The sequence below is a fragment of the Camelus dromedarius genome, chromosome 31, assembly GCF_036321535.1.
Source record: "Camelus dromedarius isolate mCamDro1 chromosome 31, mCamDro1.pat, whole genome shotgun sequence".
NCBI lineage: Eukaryota > Metazoa > Chordata > Mammalia > Artiodactyla > Camelidae > Camelus > Camelus dromedarius.
In genome coordinates this window covers 1322057-1343536 of record NC_087466.1, presented here as the reverse complement: position 1 = coordinate 1343536, position 21480 = coordinate 1322057, and the positions used below count along the sequence as shown (strand labels likewise).

At 47.0% G+C, this 21480-nt stretch overlaps 1 protein-coding gene and 1 long non-coding RNA gene across 2 annotated transcripts in view; both read left to right on the top strand.

Annotated features, from left to right (window-relative positions):
• The window catches only part of LOC135319720 (uncharacterized), a 28165-nt gene extending 19890 nt beyond the window's left edge, over nt 1–8275 (top strand). The window contains exon 2 of the long non-coding RNA XR_010378528.1: nt 2385–8275. This is a non-coding gene — a long non-coding RNA (uncharacterized LOC135319720). The remainder of the gene's footprint in view (nt 1–2384) is intronic.
• Nucleotides 1–21480, top strand: part of LOC105095642 (methylglutaconyl-CoA hydratase, mitochondrial) — a 231733-nt gene that overhangs the window by 24251 nt on the left and 186002 nt on the right. The gene's annotated exons all lie outside the window — the stretch shown is intronic.

The following is a 21480-nucleotide window of genomic DNA, read 5'->3' as shown; positions in this document are numbered from 1 at the left end:
CAGGGAGGCACAGGGCAGTGGGGCACACTGCGGGAGTATTTGCTTTTGGCAACTTTGCTGCAGGGAGCACATAATTAAGATATCAGCAAAGGTCCTTGCACCCAAGGAGACATCCAGAGAAATAACTCCACCCTGCACCCCCCTGGTGGCCCCTGGAAGCCCCCCAGACACCCCGTCCCCACGACAGCCGGCATCACTCCACGTCACACAGAAGTGCAGCATGAGTCTTCCTCACTTTGAGTTTGAGGGTTTCTACAGAAACCAGAGACAAGGAAGCTCACTGTTGCATGTGTGCTGGGCCTGCCACAGTGTGGGGAAGACCCCTCCCCACCAGCAAGCCAGACCTGGATCTAAGTTCCCAAAAGGAAAACCCAGTCAGTGGGGGCCAGGCTTAAGGGACAAGAGGGAGTTTTCACCCAGGGTGGCGGCAGAGTGTGTGTTCAGTGGGGAGCACATGATCTTAGAGGGGAGTGAGTGACTGGGGCACAGCCTGGATGTGGCTGGGGGAAGGTCGCCCTCAGCTGTCAGAGTCAGCTGTGGACTGACCTGGCCAAGCCCTTTAGTTGGAACTACAGCTGCAGAACTCTGCCTGGGTCACTGCAGGCTGCGCCCTAGGGGAGGGCAGACCCCATGATACGGAGGGGAGCGGGTCGTCTGGGCTCTTGCTTCTAACTCAGCCCTTGCTCCCCGCTGGATGGGAAGCTCCTCCTGCACTGAGGGTCAGGCTGGGCCGGGGGCTGGGGTACAGGGAAGGGGGCACACGCCCCGCTCAGTGCGGCCCATGACGTCCAGCCTCCACACCCATCCAGCTCCCAGGTCTCCCAGGTCAGGACAGGGGCCAGCTTAGTCGAAGAGACCATCTTCCTTTGGCCCATGGAGCAATAGGATCAAAGCACGTGGGTAGGTGGGGGAAGGCGGCCAGCCCCACCCCCTCCCTGGTACCAGCCCCAGGCAGCCCTGGGGGATGGCAGGTCAGAGGGTCCATGACCTGCCCGGGGAGTTCACAAGGGCTGTGGGCTACCTGGGAACAAGTGTCCGCATGGGAAGCCTTGTCCTTTCCTGCTGGAATATAAGCAAAAACACGTGATTTACAGGAATAGTCATCAGCCGTGATGGGTGCCAGAGCTCCAGGTGGGCAGGCTTGGGCTCCCCACCAGCCCCGGCCCCTTGTCTAACCCACTCACCCTCCTGGCTCCCACCCGCAGAGCCGAGGAGCCAGTGAGTCAGCAGGGTGGCTCGTCACTGCTGGCCCTGTCCAGAGCCACACACCACACACACCCCTCCTCAGCAATTGCCCAAGACCTGCTACGTGCAGTCTGAACTCCTAAAGCCCCTCCAGCTGCACATCTGAGCCACCTGGGTCCCCCCAGGCACCTGTCTGCCAGGCCGACGGCCTCCCTGCCGAGGGTCTCTCCCATGGACATATCTCAGACGAGAGCTGCAGGAATGACAGGTTTGATTTTAGATAGACTTTGTTTTTTAGAATAGGTTTTAGATTCACATAAAACTTGAGAAGACAGTACAGAGAGTTCGAGGAAGCCGCACGCCCAGTTTCCCTTAACAGTGAGACCTTACTTTACTGCGGTGTACTTACAGCCGTTAGCGAGTCAGTGTTGATATTGCTGACTGGAGCCCGTTAATTCAGACTGCGTTAGTTTTCACCCAATATCCTTTTACTGTCCCAGGGTTCCATCCAGGGCACCACAGGACATCAGGGGTCCCTTGGCTGACAGTGTCTCAGGGTTCCCTTGTTTTTGGTGACCGTGGCGGTTGTGAGGAGCGCCGGTCAGGTGTTTTGTGAGGTTCTGCTGTGGACCTGTCTGCTGCTTTTCTCATGATCAGGCAAGGGCGATGGGGTTGGGGTGAAGATCCCAGAAGGTGGCTGCCACCCTCACCTCCTCATGCAGGGGACGCACCGTCACCAGCCCTTCCCTGTTGGTGCAGCGTTGATAGGATGGGTGTTGGCATCCCGGCTGTCAAGGTGACACCGTCCTGCCCCTGAGGCCAGGGCTTCTGAGGAGAGTCCTTGCTGCAGATCTGACCCCAGCCCTGAGCCTCAGCAGGGCCAGGTGGTGGGGGATGAGGGCAGTGAGAGGAAGGGCCAGCAGGAACCAAGACCTGCCGCTTCCCTGCGGTGGGGCAGCCACTCACAAAGCAGACTCTGCCATCCTCTCTACTCCTGCCGCTTGTGGGACCCTTGGGCACATCTCCTGACCAACCTCCGCCTCCGTCGGCACATCTGTGAAGTGGGGTTGTTAGCAGGACACAGGGTTGTTGGGTTGACAGGTTTGCAGTGATTACAGTGATGTAAGCACCACGTAAGTGGCCTTATTTTATTGCCATCCTTCCTGTTACTCGTAGATTATGCCTTTTATTACTTGCAGGTGATCCTGAGTGAGGTGGAGGGTAGCCTCTCGCTGGCATGTCAACCCAGTAACTGCCCACGGGCCACCATCAGCGCCCCCTCCCCAGCTGAGCTCTCCACAGTCTTTGCAGACTGATGCCAGGCACAGAACACCTGGGAGATGCCTCGGGCCTCGCTCTGCTGCCCGGGACCCAGGAGGACCTGCATGCGCTCCGGGGGCTGGAGCGAGGGTCCCATCTCCCTCCGTGGGCCCGGGCTCCAGGCAGGGCTGACTTCTCACACGCCCTCCCCTGTGAGGGGAGGAAGCCGGTCTCAGAGAACGTTAGGGGCCACAAACAGCGACTAGGAAATAACTCAGCTCCTCAAGGAGAGAAGGGGACATCCCTTCTCTGTGAGGACGGGTGAGCCACCCTGGACCTGCCTGGAGCACTGTCCTCACCCCAGAAAGCAAGCAGTGCTGAGAACGGGCCCTCACCTCCTTGTTGTCACTGATTTCAGCAAAGCGAGCTGATTTCAGGGAAAAGAAAAAAGAATGTCTTAAACACACTCTAAGTTTGTACATTTCATGAAGCTTGTCTCTTGGATATTACAACATGTGATAGCCTATAGTGAAAAAATATAAAAAGGAATATATGTATATATGCAACTGAATCACTATACTGTACACTAGAACTTAACACAATGTCGTAAACTGGCCATACTTAAACTTTTTAAATATATATGTATACATAGATAAAATTAAGCTTCTCCCAGCTGTGTGCATCAGTTAGGTTGGTGGCTCTTGGAAAGATATAAACCCAATGGCATTTCAAGGAGTCACTTAAGAAGGCTGAGGACATCACCTGGAGCACAGCATGTGCTGGAAGCAGGTGTTTCCCGAGCCTAGGTAACAAATGGGGTCAAGACGGAAGCAGAGGAGGAAGATGTGACCTCCACCTGCCACCGTCCCCCAGCACCGGGACCCAGGCTGCCGGCAGAGCCTGGGGTGGGGCCTACGCTCCTCCCTGAGCCGAAACCCCTCACTTGTCCCTTCATCAGTGCCTCCTTCACCAGCTTCCCCTCAGACAGGGCAGAGTTGGCCCAGAAATTCTCTTCTGTTAGCTCAGCCTAAACCTGAGGGAGCCCTGACTTTTGGGCTCAGCCCATCAGCCCATCACTCGCTGGCCTGGAGCCCTGGCTCCAGCAGCCACACAGGGCAAGACTTGAGGGGTCTGCCTTGTCGGCTCGCTGAGGTTTCCTTTGGCCCCACGGCTCGCAGGGTCTGCGCTGAGCCAGACGCTGGGCCACGCATTTTGCAGGTATCCTCTCACAGTCATTTTCAGTTAAACATGGTTAGTTGAGCAGGATCAGGCTTTTCAAATATTCTACAGACATTTTAAAAGAATGTTAACTCTTGGAGATGTAAAGATAAGAGGGAATACCACATATGTTTTACCAAACTCCATGTGTCACCGTTTCTTGACCTGAGAATCAGAGGGAGTCATAAACATCATATAGAATTTGGGGTAGAATTACATTTTATAAAACCTGAAGTTCCTTTTTTCCTTTTATTTGATTTTCTGTTTTAGCTGAAGTATAGTGATTTTACAATGATGTGTCAATTTCTGGTATACAGCATCATGTTTCAGTCATACACGTATATACATATATTCATCTTCACATTCTTTTTCATTATAGGTTACTGCAGGATATTGAACACAGCTCCCTGTGCTATACAGTAGAAACTTGTTGTTTATCTATTTTATGAATAGTACTTGGTATCTGAAAATCTTGAACTCCCAATTTATACTTTCCCACCCCCTTTCCCTCCTGGTAACCATAAGTTTGTTTACTATGTCCATGAGTCTGTTTCTGTTTTGTAAGTAAGTTCATTTGTGTCTTTTTTCTTTTAGATTCCACATATAAGTGATATAATATGGTATTTTTCTTTCTCTTTCTGGTTTACTTCACTTCATATGGCTTTCTCCATGTCCATCCATGTTGTGGCTAATGGCATTATTTTATATTTTTTATGGCCGAATAGTATTCCATTGTATAAATATAGCACAACTTCTTTATCCAGTCCTCTGCTGATGGACATTTAGGCTGTTTCCATGTCTTGGCTATTGTAAATAGTGCTGCTATGAACATTGGGGTGTAGGTATCTATAAAACCTAAAGTTCTTAGGTCAGTCTTTGACACACTATCACACTCAAATTTTAGATTTTCTTTTTATTATTACTGATAGTTGAATTCTGAGAAAGTTGTGGCAAAAGCATTTCATTCTGTGGCCTATTCACCTTAAATTTTACACAGTTCTTGATTTATATTATATAATACCTGGAACACATCCAAACACCAATCTCAGAGGTTTTAGCTGTTTATTATTAAGATATTATTTTCACAGAAATATGACAGACGATATTAAAATATGTATGGGCCAAAAAAGACCCAGAATAGCCAAAGCAATCTTGAGAAAGAAGAACAAAGCTGGAGGCATCACACTTTCTGGCTTCAATCTATATTACAAAGCTATAGTCATCAAAACAGTATGATATTGTCATAAAAACAGTCATACAGATCAATGGAACCGAATCTAGATAGCCTAGAAATAAACCCCTACGTATATGGTCAATTAATTTATGACAAAAGATCCAAGAATATACAATGAGGAAAAGACAGTCTCTTTTATCCATGGTGTTGGGGAAACTGGACAGCCACATGCAAAAGAATAAAACACTACCTTACACCACACACAAAAATTAATTCAAAATGGATTAAAGGCTTGAACGTATGACCTGAAACCATTGAGCTCCTAGAAGAAAACAGGCTGACAGCTCCTTGATATTAGTGTTGGCGATGCTTTTTTGGATTTGACACCAAAAGGCAACAAAAACAAAAATAAACAAGTGAGACTACATCAAACTAAGAAGTTCTGAACAGCAAAAGAAACAGTCAACAAAAGGAAAAGGCAACCTATGGAAAAAGACAAACTATTTGCAAATCATGTATCTATTCAGGTGTTGATAGTGAAAACATAAAGAACTCCTACAACTCAATAGTGAACAAATAAACAATCCAATAGGCGGAGGACCTAAATAGACACTTTTTCCAAAGGAGACATACAGTGGCCAACAGGTCCATGGGTCACTAATCATCAGGGAAATGCAGATCAAAACCACAACTTGTTGTCATCTCACATCGGTTAGAATGGCTATCATCAAAAAGACAAGGAAAAAGAAGTGTTGGCAAGGATGTGGAGAAAAAGGAGCCTTCATACACTGGTGATAGAAATGTAAATTGGTGCACCCACTGTGGAAAACAGTATGGCGGCTCCTCGAATCATTCAAAATAGAACTGCCATATGGCCCAGCAATGCCACTGCTACGTATTTACCTGAAGAGGATGAAAACATTATTTCAAAAAGATACATGCACTCCAGTGTTCATAGCTGCAATATTTGTAACAGCCAAGATATGGAAACAACTTGTGTCCATCAATAGATGAATGGATGAAGAAGGTATGGCACACACACACACACACACACTGGAATGTTATTCTGCCACAAAAAAGAAGAAAATCTTTCCATTTATGACAACATTGATGGATTTTGGGAGCATTATGCTAAGGGAAATAAGACAGAAAGACCAATACCTTATGATCTCACACGTGCAATCTTTAAAAAAATGAATTCTTAGATACAGAGAACAGAATGGTAGTTGCCAGAGGTGGGGCAGAGGTGACAAGTGAACAAAATGGGTGAAAGGGATCAAAAGGTATGAAATTCTAGTTATAAAATAAATAAGACATGAATGTAATGTAGAGCATGGCAACTATAGTTAATAATGCTGAATTGCATATTTGAAAGTTGCTAAGAGAATAAATCTTTTTTTAAAACTTTTGTTCTTTTTTGGGTTTTTTTTTTGGGGTAATTAGGTTTATTTATTTGTTTATTGTTTTTTTGATGGAAGTGTTAGGGATTGAACCCAGGACCCTGTGCATGCTAAGCATGCACTCTGCCACTGAGCTATGCCCCCACCCCAGAATAAATCTTAAAAGTTCTCATCACACACAAAAAATCTGTAACTATGTGTAGTGATGAATATTAACTAGACTTACTGTGGTGATCATTTTGCAATGTATACAAATATCAAATCATGTTATACACCTGAAACTAACATAATGCTATATGTCAATTTTACCTTAATTTAAAAATTAATGTGTAAAATTCACAAAGAAAAAAGAAAAAAAATACTATAGACACTAATGTAGACTATGGACTGTGGGTGATAATGATGCACCGGTATTGTTTCATCAGTTGTCATGAGTGTACCATTCTGGAGGGGTGTCAATAGTGGGGGCTTGGTGTGAGCACGGCAGCGGGTATATGCAAATTCTCTGTACTTCCTGATCAATTCTGTTGTGACCTGAAATGGTTTTGAAAAAATAAAGTCTTTTTTTTTAATGATAGGTAGATAGATATGTAAATAAAATAAACATATGGTAGCTCACAGCAGGAAAAAATGTGACAATGAATATGTTCATGTATAACTGAAAAATTGTGCTCTACACTGGAATTTGATACAACATTGTAAAATGACTATAACTCAATAAAAAATGTTTTAAAAAAAATAAACAGGAAAAATATAAAAAAGGGAAACCAAAAGGAAATATGAGAAAGGATTTGATGGAGACTAAAAAAAGAAAGAAAAAGTGCAAAGCTGTAACAATAATCACAACCAGGCTTGATTTCCACCATCATCTCTCTGAGAAACCATCCTATTATTGCTCACTTTCCTCCAGGGAAACACAAATTAAAACCACAGTAAAATACCACTACACATGCTGGGAGAGCTAACACTGACAAGGCTGACAACAACAAGTGTTGGAAAGGATGTGGAGCAACGGGAACTCTCATCCATTGTTGGTGGAGGTGAGATCTGGTAGAACCACTTTGGGAATAAGGTCTGGGAGTTTCCTGTAAAACTAAATATACATCAACCCTATAACCCAGCATGTCCACAGCTAAGACAAATTAAAACTCATGCCCACATGCAGTATACTGTATACATGTATTACATGCAATATATTTTGTATGTGCTGTTGTAAAAAAGATGTTGATTGTGATTGTGGGTTTGTCATCTTTGGCCTTATTATTTTGAGGTATGTCCCCTCTACACATACTTTGTTGAAAGGTTTTAGGAGTGTTGGGCATTGTCGGAAGCTTTCTCTGCATCTATTGATAAGATTGTATGGTTTTTGTTCTTTATTTTGTTAGTGTGGCTCATCAAATTGTTTGATATGAAGATATTGAACCAGCTTTGCATCCCTGGCATAAGTCCCACTTGATCATGGCGGATAATGTTTTAATGTATTTTTAAATTTCATTTGTCAGTATCTCATTAAGGATTTTTGCATATGTTAAAAAATGTATATACCCACAAAAAGACTAGGGCAGGAACTTTGAAACAGCTTTATTCATTCACCCAAAGAGCAAAAATAGCCCAGGTGCTCATCAGTAAGAAACTGGAAAAACCAACTGTGGCAGAGTCATTCAACAAGATTACTCAGCAATACAAAGAAGCAGACTTCAGATACACACAACAGCATGGATGGACCTCAGAAACGTTACGCTAAGTGAAGGAAGCCTTTCACAAGAGTATATGCAGTATGATACCATTTTATGTGAAAGTACAGAACATACAAAACTATCATACAGTAGGAAAAAATTAGAACTCTGGTTACATCGGGGAAGGGATGGGAACTGGGAAGGAACCTTCTGGAGGTGACGGTAATGTTCTATAACTTGATTGCTGTTTGGGTTACACAGCTCTGTGCATTTATCAAAACTCAAAGAATATACACTTAAGATTTGTGTGTTTCATTATATGTAAATTATGCAACAAAAGAATAAACAAATATTGAACTCTAGTCAATGCATGCTGAAATATTTAGGTAAAGTGTACTGAAATCTGCAAGTTCTTTGAAATGAATTAAAAAAAATATAAATTCATGGGTGACTAGGTGGATGCAGAAGGCAGACACGCTAGAGTGAGTGCAAGCAAACGTTGAAGGGAGATCTAAATGGGTAAATGGCTGTTTGGTGCAAATGCTTTCAGCTCTACTGTGTGAAGTTTTCCACAATAAAATTTTGGGAAAAGACAAGTAAAATTCTGATATATTCGGATATTTTAAAATACACACCTAGATAACCCATGTGTCAAGGAAGAACACTTGATGGAATCTTCAGAATATTTAGAACTGAATGTTAATAAGGTGTTGCATATCAAAACATGGAGATTTCACAAAAATAGTATTTAAAGTGAAAGGTATTGTTGAATGCTAATACAAAAATGCTGAAAACAAATGAGCTGCAATTTTAAGTGAGAAAAGAACTACAACAAAACAAAGGAAAATGAAAGTTGCAGGAGGTAAGAGTAGAATTTAATGAAACAGAACATATGAAAGTCAGAATTTTGTGTTTGAAGAGACACAAAATAAATATCTAGCAAGACTGATAAAGAAAAAAGATCCAAATCAATAACATCAAGAATTTAAAAGGAGACGTGAGAATGAATCCAACACAAGGATGTTACAGACAACTTTAAGCTGATAAATTTGAAAACTTACATCAAATGAATAAACATCTAGACAAATATAAACAAAACTAACTCGAAAAAAGATAGTAACGTTGAATTAATTACAGAATTACTGAAATTGAAGAAGTTCTTTAAAATTTTTCTTCAAAATAATTAAATAGTCCCACATTTTACAGGTGAAATCATTCCAACCATATGTAATTTCTTCCATAGAAAAAGAGGCAAAATCTTCCCCATCTCATTCTATGAGGCCATTATTTTGAAATCAAAGACAAGGAAGAAAAAAAAAAAACATGACAGGATAATTTCCAGCATGAACATACATACACAAATGCTTCATGCACAAGAGAATCCCAAATCATGTGATGTATTAAAAGAATAATAGTAGCTAAAGAGTGTAAAAACCAGGAGTGAGGTCAGTTTGGCATGACTTAACCTCATGCCTGCATCCATTTAAAGGAACTAGGGCTCTGGAGAGATGCCAACAGAGATCCCAGGGCTGTGGGAATGAAGCCAGGAGACATCAGTAATTGCTGAGAAGTAAGGATTCTTTGAGAAATTGGGGAGGACCCCAAGGAGATGTCTGAGGACCCGCACTGCCAGGTTGCCACAGGAGTGGGGCTACTAAACAATTAGGAAACCGTGGCTCATTGGAAGAATCTGTGCCTGTAAAAAGCCATTAGTCTCAGGACACTGAGGAGAAAATGGGTGAAATGAAGAAGGAACAGTAAGTGTGATACAAGGGAAATGCTGCTCCACTGCTAGGTGAGCTCTGACCTCCGACAGCTGTTGGTGAAGCTCTCCCCAGGCTAAGTACCCACGCCGGGTTGTGTTCTCTGTAGAAAGGGGAGGCTGCATTCAGGAACCAAGAACACACACACGCGTGCACACACACCAGGAGCAGGCATCAGGCCGCAGGATCCCAATAAGAGCATTCTCCTCCCTGCCAGACAGAAAAAGGAACTGAGATACAGAAACAGGACTAAAGCAAATGGAAACCAAAATGTCAGCTTTATTGCCAGCAAAAATACAGCATGTAGGAGGGGAGCTGGCTGAGGGTCTGTCCTCGGCCACTGGCTGCCCTCCCTGGGAACTCTTGGTGGCTGACCATGGCCACCGTGGCTCCAAGGCCTGGAGCGGGTGGGCACATGGACCTGGCCCAGGGAGGAGGTGGAGGCAGAGCCCCAAGTGTGCAGTCTGCACACAGATTTGTGTGTGTGTGGATACGTGTATCTGCAAATACTCTCATGGCTTGGAGGTCTGGACCCCTTCGTGTGTGCCCCATGAAGAGTGCCCATCCTTTCCCAGGTTGGGCCCCACCCATTTCACCACACCCTCCCCCTTTCTGCTAGTTCACTGCCTTCCAGTCAGTGGTCTCAGGCTGGCCCCCGGCCCGCAGCGTGGCCCCCGGCCCGCAAGGAGAAGTACGCTTCGGGGTCTCCAAGTACGTTTTTAGGAAGGAATCAGTTGTTACCAACTCTGCACATTGAGCTTTTTTTTCTTCTGGAGATCTCTCTCTTTAACACGTTCTCTGCAAAGAATATCTTGTTCGTAAGAACAAAAATGTCACCTGAAAGCGGAATAACATGATGGCAGTGGGAACAACGGAGCCCTCACCCCGGATCACGTGTGTGGGGAGCGCAAAGCTCTAGTGCAGGGTTGGAATGGAGCGCGGCGCCACACCAAGGGTCGCGCAAGGCGAGGGCACCGGGCTCGGACCCAGTGGGGCCCCGTGGCACCAGTGGCAGGAAGGGCTGGGGAGGCCGAGTTCCCAGAGTGCCAGGCTGATGGGAAAGCGGTGGGCACCCAGGGCAGGGTCTCCCGCTGCACGTCCGGGGTTCGGGAGCCTCTGGGCACCACTGGGTGGGAACTGGCATCGTCCAGGGTTCCGGTGGTTTACTGACCCTGTTCCCACTAGCGTGAGGCTGGACAGAGGTTCTAACTTTATTAAATCAGGCGACCTTTATTAACATCATTGCAATGGGGGCGGGTGGGGGGGGCTTGTTAACGAAGGTTCCAAGGATGAATCTGTCCAGGAAAACCTAGGTCCTCCCTGGAAGCACCACAAGGGACAGGTGCAGGCGGAGGAGCGGTTGGCTCACCGCAGCCACGTCGTTGTAGCTGGAGTGCGAGGACGCCCGGGGGGGTCTCCTCTCTCACCCCCAAGGGGCTGCCACCCTGCAGCGGGTCGGGTGGGTCACCTGCAGGCCAGAAGGAGCGCGGGTCACCTGGTTGTCAGGTCCCAGGGGTGTCTCCAACCCCAATCTGTCTGGGTGTCTCAGGGGGCTGCCCAGGACACCCTGGTCCAGTGAGGCTACTGCTTTGCTAGAAAGATGCACCCTCGCAGAAGTTCAGGTCATGTCCCTGGGGAGGAGAGCCAAGGACGGCCCCACCCAGGGGCTGCCTAGCCTGTGGTGCTGCCCACTTGTCCTCCTGGCCCCACCCCAGCACATAACCTGCCAGTGGGCAGTGCTGGGTGGATGCGACCAGCTCTGTGCTGGGGCCCCTGACTGGTCCCGGGGAGACCTGGCTCAGGTGCTTAACTCCTGGGGTGGGCTCAAGGTGCCAGGCTCCCCTCCCCTTAACCACCAGAGCAGAGTGTGGGGATCCCAGGGATGGGGACAAAATTTACTGACTTGTAGGCACCTTCTGTCAGCCCTCCCCTTGGTCTTGGAGGCTGGGTGGCCTGCCTGGGTCTCCTCGGGGCAAAGGGGGTCTCAGGGAAGCCAGGACAGCAAGAGAGGGTGGAGCCAGCATACCCCATAGGGTGATGGAAGGGATGCACATATTAGTGGGTCTGGGAGCCCTGGGATCTGGCCCCACTGCCTCTCTGACCACCCCTCAAAGGCCTCCTGCCATCCTAGGAGCTCCAGGCTCCTCCTTCTGCACACCTGGTGCCCAAAGGGGCCTGCACTAAATGCCACAGGAGGGCTGAGACCCACGCCATCACATCTCCGCCCCTGAACTCTCAGCTCCAGGGCTGCCTCCCTGTCCTGATGTCAGAGTGAGGGCAGGGTGCAGGAGCCCCACACTCACTTGTCAGAGTCCGAAGGCTTCAGGTTTGTACCATTCAAGTCCACGCAGTCTTCAAGGATCTGCTCATAGATGACCTTGGAGACTTACCCATGTCCCTGGGACCCTGCAAAGGAGCACACTGAGAGAGGTCCCTCCCTGGGAGGTCCTGGAGAAGGAAACCAGCCTCCAGACACAATGGGGGAGGGAGGCCGGCCTGCCAGGGCCACTTTGTGACTAAGGTGGGCGTTGGCAGGTGACAGGGTCCTCAAATCCCATTCCATGCTCAATGCCCTTGCCCTTGGCAGCCCTGGAGCTGTGGATGCCCTTCCCTGGGCACCAGGAACTCAGAGTGTCCTCATTGTCCCTGGCACCTCTTTTATCTGTCCCTGCCCCTTCAGGGCACCACCTCTGCTTCCAAATGGACAGAAACTGGGAGGTGGAGTCCAAGCCATGTCCTGGAGCCGTCAGCTCTCTCCACCTTTGAGTCTGTGAAGGCAGCTGGGAGCCCACACAAGGTGGGACAGGATGGAGGCTGGGCTCAGGGAGATGGAATCCAGGTCAGGACTGTGGCAGGGCCTTGAGCAATCAACCCGGCACCTACTGCTTCCCTTTGGGAGCACAGCCTAAACCCAGAGGCAGCAGATAAAACTTCCTGCTCAGGGGCTCAAAAGATTTGCAACTGGAATTTGGCTAAACTCCATCCTTCTGTCCATAAGTGTAAAAGGGTTCCCAGTATTGATGGTTATATCTTTATTAAACTGTTGAACAGTATGTGAGGTCAGCAATTAAGAAACCACAACTTCCTTCCTGAGCATTTGCCTGCTTGTCGACAAAACCCTGCAGGTGTTCACTACAGCGTTTGCGCTAAGTTCCAACACTCACGCTCAGAGAACCTCTTTCTGGGGTGGTTGGATAATTGCAGAGGATGGGGAACACTTGCCTCACCAACACTGGTAGCTGTGGTTAAAGGGCACTGTATTGATACCTGACTGTTGATCACTTGCACACTCAAACACTGTCGGGCTTCTCTGTGATGGCACCATGTGCTGAAGTCCTTGCAGCCGCTCCAGGGTGAGGAAGCCGCGGGTCCTGAGTCTCCGACGCAGCTGGGTCAGGGGTTTAACCCCACACCCTTATTTGAATCCGCCTCTGGTTGAACGCGGGGTGCTGTAATTCTGCTAGTGCTACCAAATGAGGGCTGAGACACAGACTTCGACACCACAGCCACATGTCCCCACCCCATGAGCACCTGAGACAGGGAGGCTCCCGAGTGGCTGTGTCTGAGTTCACATCTCCAGCTGCAAACAGGGGCTTCAAATTGCCTCCACCACCCCAGGCCCCCCGGGCCACGGGTTAGGCAGTGCTCCACTTCTGTTCTGTGGTTCAACCTCTATAAGAAATACTGTTCCTTCAATTATACTTAAATGCTAACTCATCACGTGAACAAGGATAAACATAACAGATGAAAACGTAAGCAAGAATTTCTATCACAAGAAGGAAAATATTCCAAATAAAACAAGACTTCCTGAATCACCCCCCCCCCCAGCTCCAGTGCTGCTGCTCAGAGTCTCAAAAGTGACCGTTTTTAGGAGAGCAGTAAACCGGCAGTGAACACTGAGTGTAAGTGAAACACTGGAAGACTTGCCACAGAGAGTCAAAATATCCATTCAAGCTCCAGCTTGGCAAAACCTTCTCCATCTTACAACTTGGCTAAAATTTACATTTTTTCTATGTAATATTCTTTTCAATGAAGATGATTCATTATATGTGTAATTACTAAGGAGTTAACATCTTCACATTTTAAGGCTTTTTACACAAATAAATTCATATGTAAGAAAACCTCTTTTGTCAGATCCTACAGGCTGGTAGCTGTTTAGAGACAAGCCCAGCACCCTATCAAGCCTGCCTCCGGCCCAGTGGTTCCCAGCCCAGGCAGGTTTGCCCCCAGGGACATTGTGGGTCATGACCATGGGTGGGAGGGTACTGCACTGGCATCTGGTGGGTGGGGACCAGGGGTCTTGCTCAACATCCCACAGTGCCCAGGACACCCACAGAGAGTTATGCGGTCCAGATACTGGTGGTGGAGCCAGGCCTGTGAGCACACGAACTCCTGGGAGGACCGAAGTAGCTCCATGTCCCCCCCCCCCCCGACTGTGAGGGGCAGATGTGTATCACATCCTAATTTCTCCCTGGGTCGCAAGCACCTTCTGCAGAACCAGAGCCTTTTGAATTCCCAGGACACTCACCCCTGCCCCACAGCTTCTAAAGCAACATCTTAGCCACCAGTACACTGAAGACAAGGCCCAGCAGGGACCCCAGGATGATGAGGGCCACTGTCATAGGCAGGGTCCACTGTGAGCCCGGCATGGGTGCCTGGCTGGACTCATGGGTCCTTGGGGGATGACACCCAGAGGGGAGGAGGGTGCTCAGTGTGGCTGTTCATTTGGATGCTCTCCTGTGCTCCTGCTGTGGGGTGGAGCCCTGGGCATGAGGGGCACCTAGCTGTGATGCCCCCACTGGGGAGGAGCTCAGGGGACACAGCCAGGCAGGAGCAGTGGGAGTGCAGGTTAGAGGTGTGTGTGCGGTGTGCGTGTGTATGTGCGTGGGTGTGGCATGTGTGCGTGTGGTGTGCGTGTGCATATGTGGTGTGTGTGTGCATGCGTGTGTGTGGTGGGTGTGAACAGTCTCTCGATCACGTGGAGCACAGAGGAGGTGCAGCTGGTGCTGCTGGGGTAGGAGAAAGGGTTGCACCATGACAGAGTGGAGTCACTAAGGCCTGGGAAAGAGGCCGGGAAGGCAGGCGGACCCCGGGCACCACCTGGCTCCAGAGAGGAGCCACAGAGCAACAGGGCGTGGCCCAGCGGGGGCCCCGAGGACATGCTCAGGGGAGGGGGCGACTGTGGGAAGACCAGTCTCAAGACTGCTGAGGGCGTCCAGCCAGCGTCAGCGCTGGTCTGAGCTCCATGAGCCCCTGCTTTCCCAGTCCCCTCCTCTCACATCCACTTTTCCTGCCAGAACAGAGGAAGTCACACAGGGCCCCCAGGGGAGGGCGGGTGGCACAACTGGACCCAGAACCCAGCGTTCCCGGAGTTGCCGCAGCAAGGCTGCCTTGTGGATGGGCTGAGCCGGCATCTGCAGGGTGAGCTCCAGCCAGGTTCTAGCAGGGACATGAAGTCACAGGGGCTGCAGACCCCTGCTTGAGCCAGTCCTGAGCTGGCCCAGCCTGACACCAGGAGCCCACCAGCCAGCTCTCAGACCTGCAAAGCCCTCAACCCTGAGCCCAGGGGAACCCCACCCCCCAAGCTTCCTGTGTGCCCGCCTTTATGCCCAGAGTATGAGGGGGACATGTGCATGCATCCCACCCCACATATCATGGATCAACCTGCTCACTGGGCTGGCAGCGAGAGAATCCAGCACCCACAGTTCACACATGCATACAGTGCGCACAGTGGGTGCTCACACCCACACAACCACGCAAGTCCCAGGCTCACATGCACACATGTGCACACACACATAGAATATCAAGCAGCCCCCATGTCCACCACACCTCGGGGGCCAGGCCAGGCTGCGGGAGCAAGGGCCTGGTGAGCTGTGAGCCCCACCGTCTGGGGCCAGCCCCGAGCTCCCAGCGCACCTCACAGCCACCTGGGGGCATGGACACCGGACAGCAGGAAGGGTCCTGGCCCCCATTACAGACCCTCCTCCGTAGCCCGCTCCCGCCCACCAGGAGCCCCTCAGTGGCTCCCTGGCCTCCGCCCGCGTCCCCTCCCCGCCTCGCCCACTCGCCTCCGCAGCGCCCGCCCTCGGCCCCACGGCTCCGCCGGGCAGCCGCCCCAGCACCCCACCTCGTCCAGCCGCATGGGCCCCAGGCCCGGCCCGGAGGCAGCCCCCTCCAGGGCGCCGAGGGCCCAGCCGCAGCCCAGCTGGCGGCACACGACCGCGGCTCCCGCCAGGTCCCAGGAGCCGTCGCACACGGCGCCCCAGGAGCCGGGGTCCCCGAGCTCCGCGCGGCGGGAGCAGCGGGCCTCGCACAGCGCGCGCTCCTCTGGGACAGGGGGCTGCGGTCACCCCGCTGGGCAGGACGCAGATGGGGAGGGGACAGGAAGGCGGTGGGAGGGGCACCCGGGCAGCCGGGTGGATGAGCACTTGCGTGGAGGCTGACTCAGTGCCTGTGACACGTTCCCTGGAGAGGGAAAACGTGATGGCCAGTGCAGCTGCTGTTCCAGGCACAGGCCGAGAGCTGTGCCTGCGCCTTGTGACACAGCGTGGCTGTACCCAAGGGAGGAGCCTGTGATGCCACTGACCGTGTGTGTGTCCCCTGGTGGCTGTACCCATGAGCGCTGCACTGGGAAATGGTCCGGATTGTGGTTTTGAGGCTTCTTTGTCTGCAGTGACTGTGGTGTGGCCTGTCATCATGAAGATGGCAGGTCAGTGTGCAAAGGGGCTGTGGGACTGTGGGCCTGCAGGGAGCGGACCACCACCCTCTGATGAGGGAGGCTCTCCTGGTATCTCTGGGGGGGGAGGATTCCCTCTAAGTGGGTGGGTGCAAACCCAGCCCGGGCTGAGTGAGACCCCTGTTTAAGCGACCGGAAGGTTGGACCTGGGTGCGTCTAGATGCCCCAGAAATGGAAATAAGGTGGCTTGGGAGCTGGGAGGGAAAGATAGAGGTTCAGCTTCCTGAAATCGCAAGTTATTTTTAGAGAAAAGACCTCTTCTACGAAGATTGACCTTATGTTTTCTGCACTATTTCTATTTTGTCACTCTCTTTGGCACTTGATTAATTTTAAATATTATCTTTGAAAGCAGTAGGCTGTCCTAGATGTATTCAGAGGAAGCCTCAGCAGGGATGTGACCAGGCTTGGGGGGGGACCAGCCTTGATGTTGGGGAGACCCTCTACCACTGTGCTGCCAGAAGCTCTGACCTAGACCTGAGGGCCTTGGTCCTGCGTTGATGACCACCCACGGTCTAGTCCTTCAACTCCAAGAGCCCAAAGCTCAAATCCAGCACCTTCACACATGATCCAAGCCTCCTTTCTGTGGGAACAGGAGTCCAGATGCCAGGGCCGGGACTGGCATTGCCAGGGGGAGGTGTGGTGCCTTGTGCACTGGATTCCATCCAGTCACGTGGGCCCCACCCCCACTTCAGACGCATCTGCTCTTCTCAGCTGCCACAGTACCCACAGCACAGCCCTTCACACGCCACCATGAGGGAGGGGGCATCAAGGGTGCTGTGGCAGACTCTGCCCCATGAGCCATTGTAGAGAGCCTCCAGCCTCCCAGAGCAGGCCCCAGAGCCACCAGCCAACTGCAGAGCTGTCAGACCTGGGGGCAGAGAGGTGCTGGCAGGGCAGAGTTGGCTCAAGGCCTATCTATGGATGCAGGGAGCATCCCAGCCCCTTGGGAATATTCTGGAACTAGACAGTAGTGGTAGTTGCATAATATTGTGAGTGTGCTGAATTCCACTGATTTGTTCACTTTAAAATAGTTAATTTCATGTTACGTGAATTTTACCTCAACAATTTTTTTTAAAAGAAGTAAAAGAAGATATGAGAATGTTGCATCAAACAGAAAATAATAATAGATAGAAATTATTTTTAAAGACTAAAATAAAAATTCTGAAGTTAAGTGGGTGAGGGTATAGTTTAGTGGTAGAGTGCATGTCTAGCATGCTTGAGGTCCTGGGTTCGATTCACAGTAGCTCCATTAAAATAAATAAACAAATGTAATTATCCCCCATTCAAAAAAAAAAAAAAGAAAAAAAATTCTGAAGTTAAAAAGTACAAAACTGAAGTGAAAATTTCACTATAGGGTCTCAACAGTAGACTGACTACAACTGGCAGAAAAAAACAATTATTGAATTTGAAGATAGACAATAGATTTTATATAATCTGAAGAACAGTGAAAAAATAATGAATAAAAATGAACAGAGCCTCACCAACCTTGAGATATTATTAAGAACACCAACAGTGTGTGTAATGGGAGTACCTTCCTATACTTATAGGAAGACTGATAAACTCCAAAGGCAATGAAAGTCAAAGACAATGAGAAAATCTTGAAAGCAGCAAAAGAAAATTACTCATCGCTTATAGGAAACCCTAATAAAATTAATAGCTGACTTAGCAGAAAAATAGAGGCAATAAATTAGGTAACTTAGATGAAATGGACAACTACAAACTACAGAAAATGTCAGGAGGAGAAATAGACACTGAAGAGACCTAAAACAAGTGAAGAGACCAAGTTAGTAATAAAAAATTTTCCCACAAAGAAAATCCCAAGCCCAGATGTCTCCACCTGAACTAGTTACTGAACTTGAGTATCAATCTCATAAACATGCCCATGGAAAAAGGAAAGGAGGGAACACTTCCTCATTCATTCTATGAGGCCAGTATTACTGATATCAAAGCTAAACAGTCACAAAAAAGCTGAAAATCAGTATTGCTTATGAATATAGACACAAAAATTCTCAATGAAATACTAGCAAACTCAATCCAGCAAGCTATAAAAATAATCAACTAGATACCATGACCAAGTGTGTTTTATCCCTAGAATACAAAGTTTGGTTAACATCTGAAAGTTAATAAGTGTAATAAGCCATATTAACAAAATGAAAAGCAAAAAACTGCATGGTCTTCTCAATAGATGTAGAAAAGGCATTTGATAAAATCAAGGAACTTTTTATCATAATACTCAACAAACTAAGACTAGAAGAGAACTTCACGACCTGACAAAGAGCATATATAAAACCCCGCAGCTAAGATCACAGTTAAAGGTGAAAGACTAGTGATTCCCCCTAAGATCAGGAACAAGACAAGGGTGTCTGCTCTTTCCATTTCTAATGAATACTGTACCTGACATTCTAACCAGGGCAGTCAGACAAGGGAAGGAAATAAAAGCCATCCAGACTGGAAAGAAAGAGGTGAAACTATATCTATTTGTAGATAAAGTGATTCAGTATATAGAGAACCCTAAGGAATACAGTACAAACTATAAGAACTAGTAAAGAAGCTCAGCAAGGCTGTAGGACAAAGGATCAATACACAGCAAACATTTGTATTTATACACACTTGATCATGTGTGTATAAACCACATGATCATCTCAATAGATGAAGAAAAAGCATTTGATAAAATTCAACACCCTTTTAGGATAAAAACTCTCACCAAAGTGGGTATAAAGGGAACATATCTCAACATAATAAAAGCTATTTATGACAAACCTACAGCCAGCATAACACTCAATGGTGAAAAGCTGAAAGCCTTCTTTCTAACATCTGGAACAAGACAAGGCTGCCCACTCTCACCACTTCTATTCAATATAGTATTGAAGTCCTAGCCACAGCAATTAGACAAAAAAAAAAAAAAAAAAAGAAATGAAAGGGATCCAAATTGGAAGAGATGGGTAAAATTGTCATTATATGCAGATGACATGATACTATATAGAGAAAACCCTAAAGGGTCCACACAAAACTACTAGAGCTGATGAAAGAATTCAGCAAGGTATCAGGATACAAGAGTAACATACAAAAATCAGTGACTTTTTTACACTAACAATAAAATATCAGAAAAGGAAAGTAAAGTAAAGAAACAATCCCTTTTAAAATTGCATCCAAAAAAATAAAATACTTAGCAATAAATCTGACCAAGGAAGTGAAAGATATATGTGGAGAAGTACAAAACACTGACTAAGGAAATTAAATATGACTTAAAGAAATGGAAAGATAGCCTATGTCCTTAGATTGGAAGAATTAATATTGTTAAGATGGCCATACTACACAAAGCAATCTACAGTTTTAATGCCATCCATATTAAATTACCCAGGACACTTTTCACAGAACTACAAAAAATTATCCTAAAATTTAAATAGAATCACAAAAGACCCAGAATTGCCAAAGCAATACTGAAGAAAAAGAACAAAGCTGTAGGAATAACCCTCCCAGTCTTCAGACAATATTGTAGAGCTACAGTAATCAAAACAGCATGGCATTGGTACAAAGCCAGACATATAGATCAATGGAACAGAAGAGAGAGCCCAGAAATAAATCCACAAACTTTTGATCAATTAATCTTTGACAAATGAGTCAAAAACATACAGTGGAGTAAAGACAGTCTCTTCAGCAAATGGTGTTGGGAAAACTGGACAGCTGCATGAACATCAGTGATGTTAGAACACTCCCTCACACCATACACAAAAATAAACTCAAAATAGCTTTAAGAGCTAAACATAAGACAAGACACTATAAACCTCTTAGAAGAAAACATAGGCAAAACATTCTCTGACACAAATCTCAGCAATGTTCTCCTCAAGCAGTCTACCCAGGCAATAGGAAAAAAAGCAAAAATAAACAAATGAGACCTGATTAAACTTATAAGCTTTCACACAGAAAAGGAAACCATAAACAAAACAAAAAGACAACATATGGAATGAGAAAATATTTGCAAAACATGAGACTGACAAGGGCCTAATTTCCAGAATATATAAACAGCTCATACAACTTAATAAGAAAAAAAAAACAACCCAATCCAAAAATGGGCAGAAGACCTAAACAAGCAATTCTCCAATGAAAACATACAAATAGCCAATAGGCACATGAAAAAAATGCTCAACATCATTAATTATTAGAGAAATGCAAATCAAAACTACAATGAGATATCACCTCACACTAGTCAGAAGGACTTTTATTCAGGAGTACACAAAGGATAAATGCTGGAGAGGCTGTGGAGAAAAGGGAACCCTCCTACACTGCTGGTGGAAAGTCATTTGGTGTAGCTGTTATGGAAAACAGTATGGAGATTCCTCAAAAGGCTAAAAATAGACTTTCCGTATGATCCAGAAATCCCATTTTTGGGCATATATCCAGAGGGAACCTTAATTCAAAAAGATACATTCATTCTAATGTTAATAGCAGCATTATTTACAATAGTCAAGACATGGAAACAACCTAAATGTCCATTGACAAATGACTGGATAAAGAAGAAGTGGTATGTTATACAATGGAATACTACTCAACCATAAAAAATGATAAAATAATGCCATTTGCAGCAAGAGGGATGGACCTGGAGAATGTCATTCTAAGTGAAATAAGCCAGAAAGAGAAAGAAAAATACCTATGATATCACTTATGTGTGGAATCTTAAAAAAAAAAGACAAACTTATTTGCGAAACAGAAACAGACTCTCAGACACAGAGGACAAACTTGTGGTTATCATGGGAGAGGGGGGTGGGAAGGGATTAACTGAGAACTAGAGATTTATACGTATAGAACAGATAAACAACAAGTTCATGCTGTATCTCACAGGGAACTATATCCAATACATTGCAGTAACTTATGATGAAAAAGAATATGAAAACAAATATATGTATGTTTGTATATGACTGAAGCATTGTGCTGTAACCAGAAATTGACACAAAATTGTGAACTGACTATCCTTCAATATATATGTGTGTGTGTATACATATAAACAAACAATAAAACAGGATCCCAGGAGGCTTCAGTGCACTCATCCCAGCCCTTGGAAACCATGATA